The sequence below is a fragment of the Canis lupus genome, chromosome 9 (assembly GCF_003254725.2).
Source record: "Canis lupus dingo isolate Sandy chromosome 9, ASM325472v2, whole genome shotgun sequence".
NCBI lineage: Eukaryota > Metazoa > Chordata > Mammalia > Carnivora > Canidae > Canis > Canis lupus.
In genome coordinates, this window is record NC_064251.1 from 47185510 (window position 1) to 47199048 (window position 13539).

Sequence of the window (13539 nt, forward strand, 5' to 3'; positions counted from 1 at the left end):
AAGATCCCACTTACAATAGATTAAAAATAAATACATAGGGGCACCTGGCTGGCTCAGTCAGAGGAGTGTGTGACTCTTGATTCTTGGGGTTGTGTATTTGAGTCCCACGTTGGGGGTAGGGATTACTTAAATAAATAAAACTTGGGGGGGGGGAAGGCAAATGATAGAAGTAATATTAATGAGAAATGTACTTTCTTAAATATACATTTTTGGTTTTTTATTTTTTCATTTTTGTTTTTAAAAAATGTAAAGCAAGGGCACCTAGCTAGCTCAGTCAGAACAGGCAGCGGTTTGTGAGTTTGAGCCCCATGTTGGGTATAGAGATTACTTAAAAATAAATTTTTTTTTTTAAGATTTTATTTATTTATTCATGAGAGACACAGAGAGGGGTAGAGGCAGAGATACAGGCAGAGGGAGAAGCAGGTTCCATGCAAGGAGCCCAACATGGGACTCAATCCCGGGTCTCCAGGATCACACCCTGGTCTGAGGGCAGCACTAAACCCCTGAGCCACCTGGGCTGCCCTTAAGTAATACAATAAAAAATGTAAACCATATAATCTGTACTTTTTTGATAGCACTCAATACACCAGTAGTTTTTAGAATAATTTCTGTGTTTATTGCCAGGCCATGAGTAAACTCCGGGAAGGTAGAGACCACATTTATTCTTTGTTATGTCTCTGGGGCCTAACTTTTATTTTAATTTATCTTTTATTTTTATTAAATAAGTGCAACAACAGTGGCCACCTGCTTTTTTGTTACATCTCTATGATCAAAAGCAGCTTTTGGGACGCCTGGGTGGCTCAGCTGTTTAGCGCCTGCCTTTGGCCCAGGGTGTGATCCTGGAGTCCTGGAATTGAGTCCCGCAACAGGCTCCCTTTTAATTTCTTCTTTGATATTATGTTACTTTTTAAGTGTATTTGGTTTCAAATATTTAGAAATTTTCCAGAGAGCTGTTACTGATATGTAATTTAGTTTGAATATGGGTAAATATACATTGTGTGACCTAACCTGTTATTTTATTGTCCTAAGGTGTGATCTCTCTTGGTCAGTTTTCTATGTACTTAAGAAGAATGTGTATTCTTTTGTTGGGCACAGTGTCCTATCAATAAAAAAAGTCAGTTCAAGTTAGTTTATAGTATTGTTCAAGTACTGATTTTCTATTGACTTGTTCTATGTTATTGAGAAGGACTATAATTATGGATTTTTTCCTCTAGGTATTAGGTTTGCTTCGTGTATCCTGAAGCTCTGTTATTTAGTGCATTAAACATTTAGGATTGTTAATGTTCTCTTTATGAACTGACTACTTTATCATTATGAAATGACTTTATCATTGACAAAATTCTATGCTCTGAAATCTTTGTCTGCTATTAATGTAACCACTTCATTTTTGATAATAATCCTAGAGAATCAAGTTTGAAAAATATATAACCATTTCATTTTTCTTTTAGTTAGTATTAGTGTGGTTTATCTTTTTTCATCCTTTAACTTTTCACCTATTTATGTCTTTATATTAACTGTATTTCTTGTAAGCAGTATATAGGTGGGTCTTGCTCTTTTATCCAATTTGATAATTTCTTCCTTTTAACTGGGGTGTCTAGACCATTTACATTTAATATAATTATAGATATGATTAGGTTTAAGTATATGATCTTGCTATTTGTTTTTTATTTGTCCCATCTGAGCTTTTTTCTCCCTTTTTCCCCTCTGCCTTCTTTTGGATTGAATATTTTGTGTGATCCCTTTTATTTCTTTTGTGGACTTAAGAACTATTGCCTGTATTTTGCTATTCTAGTGGTTGGTTTAAGGTTTATAGTGTGCACTCTAACTTATTAAGGTCTACCTTTGAGTGATGCTACAACACTTCACTTAATAGTATGAGAATCTTACTTCTTTTTCTCTCTTCCCAGTCTTTGTACTATGGATGTCACACATTTTACCATTTATAAGTCTCATAGTATATTGTAATTATCTTTGTTTAAATAGTTATCTTTTAAAGAGACTTACTTAAAATCTTAGGTATTCACTTATATAGTTGCCGTTTCTGGTTTTCTTTAAAAAGATTTTATTTTATTTATTCATGAGAGACACAGGCAGAGGGAGAAGCAGGCTCTGTGCAGGAGCCCGATGCGGGACTCGATCCTGCAACTCCGGGATCACGTCCTGAGCCAAAGGCAGACGCTCAACCGCTGAGCCACCCAGGCGTCCCTAGCATTTCTTGTAGTGGAGATATGCAAGGGATGAATTCTTTCAGCTTTTGTAAGGTCTGAAAAATATTTCGCCTTTGACTCTGAAAGAGATTTTTGCTAGGCACAGAATTCCAAGTAGTTTTCTTTCTTTTCTTTTATTTCTTTTCGATTTATCTATTTTAGAGGTGGGGGACAGAGAGAGAAAGAGAATCCTGAAGCAAACTCCTGGCTGAGTGGGGACCCCAACACAGGGGCTCAGTCCCAGGACCCTCAGATCATGACCAGAGCTGAAATCAAAAGTTGGCACTTAATACCTGGCCACTTAACTGACTGAGCCACCCAGGCACTTTTTTCTTCTCTGTATTTTGAAGATGTCCTTTTGCTTGCATGTTACCCTAAGAGAAATCTGTGACCATCCCTATTTTTGTCCTGTTTTTACCATGACTTTTTCTCTGACCACTTTACAATTTTGTATCATTAGTTTTGAGCAATTTGATTGTGATGTACCTTGAAGTCATTTTCTTTGTGTCTTGGTGTTCATTGAGCTTCTTGGATCTGTGCGTATAGTTTTCATCAAATTTGGAAAAATTTTGGCCATTATTTCTTAAATATCCTTTGCGCCTCCAATTACATATATAAGCTGCTTGAAGTTGTCTCATAGTTTATTGATGCTGGGGTTTTTTTTTTTTTTTTTAATTTTATTTTTCTAAGATTTTACTTATTTATTTGAGACACAGGAGAGTGAGGCAGAGGAAGAAGCAGGCTCCATGCAGGGAGCCCGATGTGGGACTCGATCCCGGGTCTCTAGGATCAGGCCCTGGACTGAAGGCGGCGCTAAACCGCTAAGCCACGGGGGCTGCCTGATGCTGGGGTTTTTGTTTTTCTTCTTTTTCTGTTTCATTTTGGATAGTTTCTATTGCTGGGCATTCGAGTTCACTAATCTTGTCTCATCTGCTATTAGTCCTATCTGGTATGTTCTTTTTCTCTGTCGTTGTAATTTTCATCTTTAGAAGCTCAGTTTGGGTCTTTGTTATATTCTCTATGTCTCTACTTAACTTTTGGGATATACAGAATATAATTATAACTTTCTTTGTTTTGGATTTTCTCTGTTTTTTAATGTTCTTGTCTGCTAATTCCAACATTTCTTTATCAGTTCTTGGTCTGTTTTTATCAGTTGATTTTTTTTTTTCCTTCCTCATTATCAAATGTGTTTTCCTGCTGCTTTGCGTTCCTGGTAATATTTGATTGGATGCCACAAGTTTTGATTCTTGTTAGGTACCTACTATAATAATTCTTGAGCTTTTTTTCAGGGATTCAATTAAGTTACTGGGAATCAGTTTGATTTTGGGAGTTAGTGCTTTTAAGATTTGTTAGATGGAGGAAAGTCTGGGTGGCTCAGCGGTTGAGCATCTGCCTTCGGCTTAGGGTGTGGTCCCAGGTTCAGGATTGAGTCCCAATCCTGCATCAGGCTTCCTGCGAGGAACCTGCTCCTCCCTCTGCCTCTCTCTCTCTGTATCTCATGGATAAATAAATAAAATCTTTAAAAAAAAAAATTTTTTTAGATGGGATCAGAGAGGGGCATTTATTCCTTGTCTAGTTATTCATAGTAGAGAAACATAGCCTGTCAGAATATCCTATGCAATTCTCCATGAATTGAAGTTTTCTATTCTGCTGTTAGAAACAGGTACTGTTTCTAGCTCAATATAAAGCACTGCCAGCATTCCCTCTGGTCCTCTCAGATGTTTCTTCACTGGCCTCAGTTTCTGCGCACACACAGCCAACCAGTACTCAGCTAACTATTTAAGGGGAACCTTTACAGATCTCTGGAGGTCACGCTCTCTCTCTCTGCAGCTCTCCCTTCTCTGGTACTCTGACCTGAGAACTCAAGATAAGATGTCTTGATATCTCCCCAGACTCTTAGCTCCATCTCAATTCCAGGCCCACTATCTGTGTCTCAATCTGGAAACTCTCAAGGCAGTAAGCTGGCACATTCTCACTCACCTTGTTTGTTTCCTGTGTCTCAGGGTCAATATCCTTCAATGCTTAATGTCCAATATCCTGAAAAGCATTTGTTTCATATATTTTGTCTTCTTTTTTGCTTGTTTTAGGTGTGAGGATAAACCTGGTCTCTTACTCCATCTTGTCCTATACATAGTTTTAAAAGTCAAAGAGTTTTGTGTACACTTTATAAATAAATAATAAAATTTTAATTCCTGTATAGTTAACATATAGTATTTTATTAGTTTCAGGTGTACAATATAGTGATTTAGCAGTTCTGCACAATATTGATAAGTGTACTCTTAATTCCCATCACCTATTTCACCCATCTGCCCACTCACCTCCCCTCTGGTTACCATCTGTTCTTCGGTTTGTCCCATTTTTTGTTTATTCATTTGTTTTGTTTCTTAAATTCCACATGAGTGACATCATGTGATATTTGTCTTTCTCAGGCTTATTTCACTTAGCATTATATTTTTGAACTCCATCTATGTTGTTGCAAATGGCAAAATGTGTGTGTGTGTGTGTGTGTGTGTGTGTGTGGCTGAATAATGCCACATCTTCTTTATCCATTCATCTATCAGTGGATGCTTGGGCTGCTTCCATAATTTGGCTATTGTAAATAATGCTATAATAAGCATAGGGATGCATATATCTTTTCAAATTAGTATTTTCATGTTCTTGGGGTAAATACCAATAGTGGAATTATGGATCATATGGTATACTTTTTTTTCTAATTTTCAAATTTTATTTTCTGTGTGTCAACATTTGTATTAATGCAGACTTTAGTCTGATATCTGTCCCCAATATTTCCATTTGTAATTGGTTAAATCAAAGAAAAAAATTAATTTCAAATATATACCATCAAAAATAAATATTCACTTAATGTGTCTTTCTGTTTTATGATAGCAAAAGGTTTTTCTCCTCCCCAAATAAAGATTCTAAGAGAAATTCAAGATTCCTTTGAATGAAAAAAAAACTACACCTTCTAAAACAGTGAGCTTATAGAACAATGCAGGGGATTGCTAGGCACACTTACCCTAAGAGGAAAATATGTCCAATGAATAAGAAATTTAGAACATGACTTTAAGCTTCTGTGAAAATTTTTAAGAAAGACTTTGCTTTATTTACTTTTAGCTATTCCATAAACACCAGAAGAGAAATTGGACATTTTGTTTTGTTTTTTTTTTTTTTTTTTAGAAATTGGACATTTTGTAATGAAACTTAGAAAAATTTCTTTTTCAATAAAGTAAACTTTACTTCTTTCCCTTTGGCTCCTTCTTCTAGTTCTCCTTACTGTGCAAAAGAGCTATTGAGTTCTTCCATATTTTTGGAAAGTGGTTTCCAAGCTGACTGGGCCTTCCACATAGGTTCTTGCACGGGGTTTTCTGGTCACTGGACCTATGACTTATCCAACTTTGAATATGGTCTTGGCCCATTCATGTTTCATGTGCTTTTTATTCATGAGACAGATCTTTGAGAAGCACAATATCTCCAACAGTGTATTGTTAAAGAGCATCATGAACGAAGTAGGTTTTTCACTTATTAAAATGGTTTAATAAGTGGGGATCCAAAATAAGCCTGGTCACTCTCACTTTGGCTGTTTTTTTGTATTGCTGTTCCAGTCACCTTCCACATGATCCATTTGGCATGGGCCTTCCACATGATCTATTTGGCATGGGCAGATGAACAAACTACTGACATCATATGGCTTTGGTTACCTCCTGGCTCTCCTTTCCCTGGATGGGTCCTGGTAGTTAATTTTTTTTTTTTTTTTTTTTGGTAGTTAATTTTTTTGAGGAACTTCTGTACTCTTTTCCACTGTGGCTGCACCAGTTTGCATTCCCACCAACTGTGCACGACGGTTCCTTTTTCTCTACATCCTTGCCAACACTTGTTTGTTGTGTTTTTTTATTTTAGCCATTTTGACAGGTGTGAGGTGATATCTCATTATAGTTATGATTTGTGTTTCCTGGATGATGAGTGATATTGAACATCGTTTCATGTCTTCTGCCCATTTTTAAATTGGATTGTTTTTCACTATCAGTTAATTTTTTTTTAAGATTTTATTTATTCATTCATGAGAGACAGAGAGAGAGAGAGGCAGAGATATAGGCAGAGGGAAAAGCAGGTTCCATGTAGGGAGCCCGATGCAGGACTCGATCCCGGGACTCTGGGATCATGCCCTAAGCCAAAAGCAGACACTCAACCGCTGAACCACCCAGGCATCCCTACCAGTTAATTTTTTGTAACTAAATCTGAAAAGATGATGGTCAATATGAATATTTAGAAAAGAATTCCTGGGATCCCTGGGTGGCGCAGTGGTTTGGCGCCTGCCTTTGGCCCAGGGCGCGATCCTGGAGACCCGGGATCGAGTCCCACATCGGGCTCCCGGTGCATGGAGCCTGCTTCTCCCTCTGTCTGTGTCTCTGCCTCTCTCTCTCTCTCTCTGTGACTATCATAAATAAATAAAATTTTAAAAAAAAATTAAAAAGAAAAGAATTTCTGACACAATTTATGAATAATACATATCTTTAAGGAAAGGTATTGAATAATTTTAAGAGTTTACATAATTTATTAAATCAATACTTTATATATTTTTAATATTTTATTTATTTATTCATGAAAGACACACACAGAGAGAAGCAGAGGCATAGGCAGAGGGAGGAGCAGGCTTCCTGCAGGAAGCCCGATGTGGGACTTGATCCCAGGACTCCAGGATCACACCCTGGGCCAAAGGCAGGCTCTAAACCGCTGAGCCACCCAGGTGTCCCTAAATCAATACCTTATACTAGCTATTTTAACTATAAATATGACATCTTTAAAAGATTAAAAATGGGGATCCCTGGGTGGCGCAGCGGTTTAGCGCCTGCCTTTGGCCCAGGGCGCGATCCTGGAGACCCGGGATCGAATCCCACTTCGGGCTCCCGGTGCATGGAGCCTGCTTCTCCCTCTGCCTGTGTGTCTGCCTCTCTCTCTCTCTCTCTCTGTGACTATCATAAATAAATAAAAATTAAAAAAAAAAAAAAGATTAAAAATGACTTTTCAGTTCAGTATAAAGATGCCAAAAGTTGTATATATGATTTTACTTACTTAACGTTGTCCACCATATATTTTCTTTATATTTCCCAATTGATTTCACAATAGGAAATTAAATAGATGTTTTTGGGGTTTTTTGGCTTAGAGAAGTAACTGTTCCAGTTAAAATTAAACTCTGTGTGATCCTGGAGACCCGGGATCGAATCCCACGTCAGGCTCCCGGTGCATGGAGCCTGCTTCTCCCTCTGCCTGTGTCTCTGCCTCTCTCTCTCTGTGTGTGTGACTATCATAAATAAATAAAAATTAAAAAAAAAAAAAACTACCTTTAGGGGATCCCTGGGTGGCGCAGCGGTTTGGCTCCTGCCTTCGGCCCAGAGCGCAATCCTGGAGACCTGGGATCGAATCCCACGTCAGGCTCCCGGTGCATGGAGCCTTCTTCTCCCTCTGCCTATGTCTCTGCCTGTCTTTCTCTCTCTTTCTTCCTGTGTCTCTCATGAATAAATAAATAAGATCTTGAAAGAAAGAAAAGAAAGAAAGAGAGAGAGAGAGAGAGAGAGAGAAAGGAAGGAAGGAAGGAAGGAAGGAAGGAAGGAAGGAAGGAAGGAAGGAAGGAAGGAAGGAAGGAAGGAGAGTAGGTAAGTGCTTAGGTGGTTTCTACTGAAGGACACTAATTCACTGTCTTAATTTAAACTTACCATCAGGGGATCCCTGGGTGGCGCAGCGGTTTGGCGCCTGCCTTTGGCCCAGGGCGCGATCCTGGAGACCCGGGATCAAATCCCACGTCGGGCTCCCGGTGCATGGAGCCTGCTTCTCCCTCTGCCTATGTCTCTGCCTCATTCTCTCTCTCTCTCTGTGTGACTATCACAAATAAATAAAAAAAATAAATAAATAAATAAATAAATAAATAAATAAATAAATAAACTTACCATCATAATTTTTCAGTTTATCATTAATCAAAATTTATTAGTCAGGTTTTTGCCTAAGAATAAATAGATTGGATCCCAGTAATTTTTGTGCTAGAGGCAAATTGCATCCTTTTTTTTTTTTTTTTTAATTTTTATTTATTTATGATAGTCACAGAGAGAGAGAGACAGGCGCAGAGACACAGGCAGAGGGAGAAGCAGGCTCCATGCACCGGGAGCCTGACGTGGGATTCGATCCCGGGTCTCCAGGATCGTGCCCTGGGCCAAAGGCAGGCGCCAAACCGCTGCGCCACCCAGGGATCCCGCAAATTGCATCCTGTCTTCATTTTCCTATCTGGGACTCAGTTCTAGCCATCTGCCCCAGTGGAATCCATGGAAAGGAAAGTTTGAGAAGCTCAGGCCTGAACCCTCACACAGTAGTCAGCACACTCACAGAATGTTAGAAATAGAAGGAACTATTTGTAGAGATCAGTTGTTTTAAGCATGAGAAAAAATGAAGGTGAAGATGATAAGTGACTTGGCTGTCCCCAGCACAGCAGGTGAGTTGCTTCAACAAAGGAGACTTGGGAGGCCTGGGTAGCTCAGCAGTTGAGCGTCGACTGCCTTAGGCTCAGGTTGTGATCCCAGGTCGGGGGATTGAGTCCCATGTTGGGCTCCCAGCGAGGAGCCTGCCTCTCCCTCTGCCTATGTCTCTGCCTCTCTCTGTGTCTCTCTTGAATAAATAAAATCTTTTAAAAAAAGGAATGTTTTTTTTTAAAGACTTTATTTATTCATAGAGACACAGAGAGAGGCAGACACACACACACACATATATATATGTATATATATATAGAGAGAGAGATCTTCCTTATTTAAATAAACAAAAACAGGGACACCTGGGTGGCTCAGTGGTTGGGCATCTGCCTTCGGCTCAGGGGCATGATCCTGGTCCGGGGACCCCGCATGGGGCTCCTACATGGAGCCTGCTTCTCCCTCTGCCTGTGTCTCTGCCTCTCTCTGTGACTCTCATGAGTAAATAAATAAAATCTTTAAAAAAATAAAAAATAAACAAAACCAAAATCAGTTATAGAGTGTTTTGTTGTGTGACTCTTCCATAATTTAACTAGCCTTGTGTTGATGACCCTTGGGTTGTTTGCTGTAGCAATCAAAACAGTACAGCAATGAATAATTTTATACATATGCAGGTATATGGGCAGAGTGGGTTTGATGGTCAGAAGTGAGATTGCTAGATCAATGGATAGATGTATTGGTGGTAGTTGGATATGGTTGGATTGCCCTCTGTAGCATGGTAACATCTGCATTCCCATCAGCAGTGAATGAAAGTACTGGTTTTTTCACAGCTGTGCCAATAGAGTAAGTTATTAATCTTCTGAATTTTTACCAATCTCTTAGATGAAAACAGATCTCAGTGTACTGTTTGTGTTCTGAGCAAGGTGAGCATCCTTTTAAATATTTGAGGGCTTTTTATTCTCTGAACTGATTGTTGTATTCTCCATTTTTATTTTGGGCTGTCTTTTTCTTTTTTTTTTTTTTAAAGATTTTTTTTTTAAATTTTTATTTATTTATGATAGTTACAGAGAGAGAGACAGAGGCAGAGACACAGGCAGAGGGAGAAGCAGGCTCCATGCACCGGGAGCCCGATGTGGGATTCGATCCCGGGTCTCCAGGATCGCGCCCTGGGCCAAAGGCAGGCGCCAAACCGCTGCGCCACCCAGGGATCCCTGGGCTGTCTTTTTCTTCTCCGTTTTTGAGAGTTCTTTAAAGAGTAGGGAGATTAGTCCTTTGTCTCTAGGTTATGAAGGCTTTTACTTTGCTTATGGTGGCTTTTTGCTATGCAGCAATTTTTTTGTTGTTGCTGTTTTTTATGAAGTTGAATTTTCCAGTCTTTTTTTTTTTAACTTTGGAGTTTTGAGCCATTGTTAGAAATGTCTTCCTTACTCTAAAGTTATTAAGGCATTCACCTTTTATTCTAGTACTTAACAATTTCATTTTTATATTTAAATATAAAATTTTAAATATTTTATATTAAAATATAAATATATATTATATATATTTATATATATATAAATTTCATTTTTATATTTAAATCACCTATGAGGCTTCTGTCTTAGAATTAGTTTCTTGGTTTGTGGTGTTTTGAGCTTCACTTTTCACATAATTTGAAATTTGTGAGTTTTCTCTGCCCTCCTCAATTCACTAAAGATGTAGTCTCTGTGGGATGTTTGTGTATAGAGTGAGTTTTCATTCTCATTATTCTACATGGTTTTTAGAAGTGGGAAGATTGATCATCATTCTTCTTCCAGAAATGGAACCGTCTAGAGTTTAATATTTACCTACACAAAACATAGTAACTTGGTGCTTTAAATTGGAGAGGAAGATCTGGGGCCTATTTAGGTAAAGTTCTAAAATCTTACATTGGAATATTACATTTGTTCTGCAGTAGTAATTTTTTTTTTAAATGAGCACATTGGTTATCTTCTCAGCTATCAGGACAAAGCAGTGGTTAGCATATCTGTGAAATCTTTGGACACAGTACAGTTGAGGGAGAGATAATTGTGCCCAACTTTATCAACTTTGGCCAGATTTCTAATGTTTTTTTATGTCATATTTGATTGAGTGGTTACTTGAGACATTTTGTGTTTCAGGTACAGAATATTTGAGATAAAGATGGAGTTGAAAGCTTTGAAAGATAATTACCGCTTGGGGTCAGAACTATGGAACAAGGGAAAAAACTCCTTTGTCTCAATACTGCATTCCACTTGCTCTTCCATTTCTTCAGGGTCTGTTAAAGTGTAGAGGTATGAGAGAAGATTTTACTGTTCAGGATTATTTGCTATTAAGTTTCATTGTAACCAGATCAATAACACTTTGTTACTTGGGCCATCATGGAAATAGCTTTGTTACAGTGACTATTAACTTATGGTGTATTTCACAGAAATGGTTTCTGATTGTCTATTGTGAAGGCAAGGAAACTGTTATTAGTGAGAAGTAGAGTTAGATTTGTATCCTCCCAGCACTTAACCCAGAACCTGCAGCGTGGCAAGCATGGCATATCCGGTGAATGGTAAAATTAATTGACTAAACCCATCCAGGAAATGAGCAGAGGAATTCCAAAATGTGCAGTTGAAATTGTTTGGCACTAGTACCACATTAAATACAGATACTTACAGAATTTTCCAAATGTGAGGAATAAAACTTCAAACACATTCCATGTTTCATATGACTGAATTGGATGATTTTCTGTATCTACCAGTATATATTTTTGTCAATATGTCTATCATTGCTATGTACCTATACTATTTCTAACAATATTTTACTTAGATTTAAATTTTTTATGCAATATTTAGGAATAGGTATTACTCATTATTAAGAGGTATTGGAATTTTTTTCAGCCTGATTATGATTGGATTTTTATTTTTTTGCAGTTGTTAAGAAAGTACTTGCTAATAGAAATTGAGTTCTTGTTACTCTGTATACTCCATGGTCTTTTAGCTGATTTTTCTCAGCTGGTTCAGTTGCCATTATATATATATATATTTTTTTTTTTTAAGATTTTATTTATTTATTTGAGAGTGCCTGTGAGCAAGAGAGAGCACAAGCAGGGAGAACAGTAGAGAGAAAGTCAGAATCTGACTCCCCACTGAGCCAGGAGCCTGACGTGGGGCTCCATCTTAGGACCCTGAGATCATGACCGCAGCTACTAAAGGCAGCCACTTAACCAACTGAACCACCCAGAAGTGTGTGGCACACCCCCCTCTCCCCCCCCCCCCCGCCTTTTTTAAAGCAATCTCTATACTCTTATATGGGTCACAATCCTGAGATCCAGAGTCCATGCTCTAAGCTTGCTCCACTGACTGAGCCGGCCTCACCATTATAATGATAATAGAAATGATAGGTGTGAATGCAAGTAACCTGCAGAGTTAGAGTCTCCTTTTTTTCTTTTTAAGATTTATTTATTTGAGAGAGAGCATGATGGGAGGTGGGGGGAGTGACAGAAGGAGAAGGGAAGCAGACTCCCCGCTGAGTGGGGAGCCCAATGCAGGGCTCCATCTCACCAACCTGATATCATAACCCTAGCTGAAACCAAGAGTCACATTCAACCAGGCTGAGCCACCCAGGTACCCTAACAGTCTGCTTTTTTTTTTTTTTTTTTTTTTAAGATTTATTTATTTGACAGAGAGAGGGAGAACACAAGCAGAGGGAGTAGCAGGAAGAGGGAGAAGCAGGCTCCCCGCTGAGCAGGGGATCCCAGGACTCTGGGATCATGACTTGAGTGGAAGGCAGCTGCTCAACCATTGAGCCACCCGGACACCCAAGAGTCTGCTTTTTAAATGTCCTATTTCCCCCTGGTTCAGGACAGTGATAGGAAGCTATCATAGAGCAAAAGAGTCTAAGAATTATGAACTTGATTCATCTTACTAGAATGATTTCATTTGCAGGTGGCACAAAACAGAAGATTAGCATTAGTTGATTGCCTACATTGCTGCTTTGGGGTATAATTTCAGTTTTTAGAAAGATTTTCATTTAGCCATAAACTAATTTCAGGTTTTGTGGTCAGTAGCTGTGTTGCAGTGCATTACATTGAAAGGCAGTTGGGACACCTGGGTGGCTCAGTGGTTGAGCCTCTGCCTTTGGCTCGGGTCGTGGTCCCAGGGTCCTGGGAGCAAATCCCGCGTCGGGCTCCCTGCATGCAGCCTACTTCTCCCTCTGCCTGTGTCTCTGCCTCTCACTCTCTGTCTGACATGAATGAATAAATAAAATATTTTAATAAAGAAAGAAACAAACAAACTGAAAGGGAGTTGTTCCTATTTAGAATGCCCTAGGACTTTTGTCATCCATTTGGTTTCAGATGCTCTTGTCTCCTGTGCCAGATTTGCAAGTGTGATCCAACACAGAGTTAAAGATTACTCTAATAAGTGAATGATCACTAGGTATTATGGTTCTTAGTTATGTTCTATGTAACTAGAGTTTTGTCTGCCAGAATTGGTTGCTTACAATTAAAGATTAACTAGATGGTGGCAAAGTGGATGGGTCTAGTTAGACAAACCTGGTTAAGGTTAGGTTCTGCCTCCTGCTAGCTGTGTGTGACTTTGGGCAAGTTACTTGGCCTCTTTAACCCAGTTTCCTCATCTGTTGAATGAACATAATAATACCATCTTTGTCCTAGGCCTGAAGATTAAATGGAATAATACATTTAACCTTATACCTGGCGCATAGTAAACACTCAAAGATTGGTAGCTATTATTTGTTGGTTTCTTGTTAAGTATACTGTGCTTCATCAAGTCTGAGAATTCAGTGGTTGTAATAGACTGTACCATTATATTATGTACTGATAAGAAATTATAACACATAGATTACCTATTAGATTATATCGAGGACATGCAGTTTGGCTT

The 13539-nt window shown here is 38.6% G+C and overlaps 1 protein-coding gene and 1 pseudogene across 1 annotated transcript in view; one reads left to right on the forward strand and one right to left on the reverse strand.

The window, feature by feature from the left end:
- The window catches only part of RPA1 (replication protein A1), a 76327-nt gene that overhangs the window by 30263 nt on the left and 32525 nt on the right, over positions 1 to 13539 (forward strand). The window lies entirely within an intron of this gene.
- LOC112677566 (28S ribosomal protein S17, mitochondrial-like) lies at positions 5478 to 5856 on the reverse strand (annotated as a pseudogene).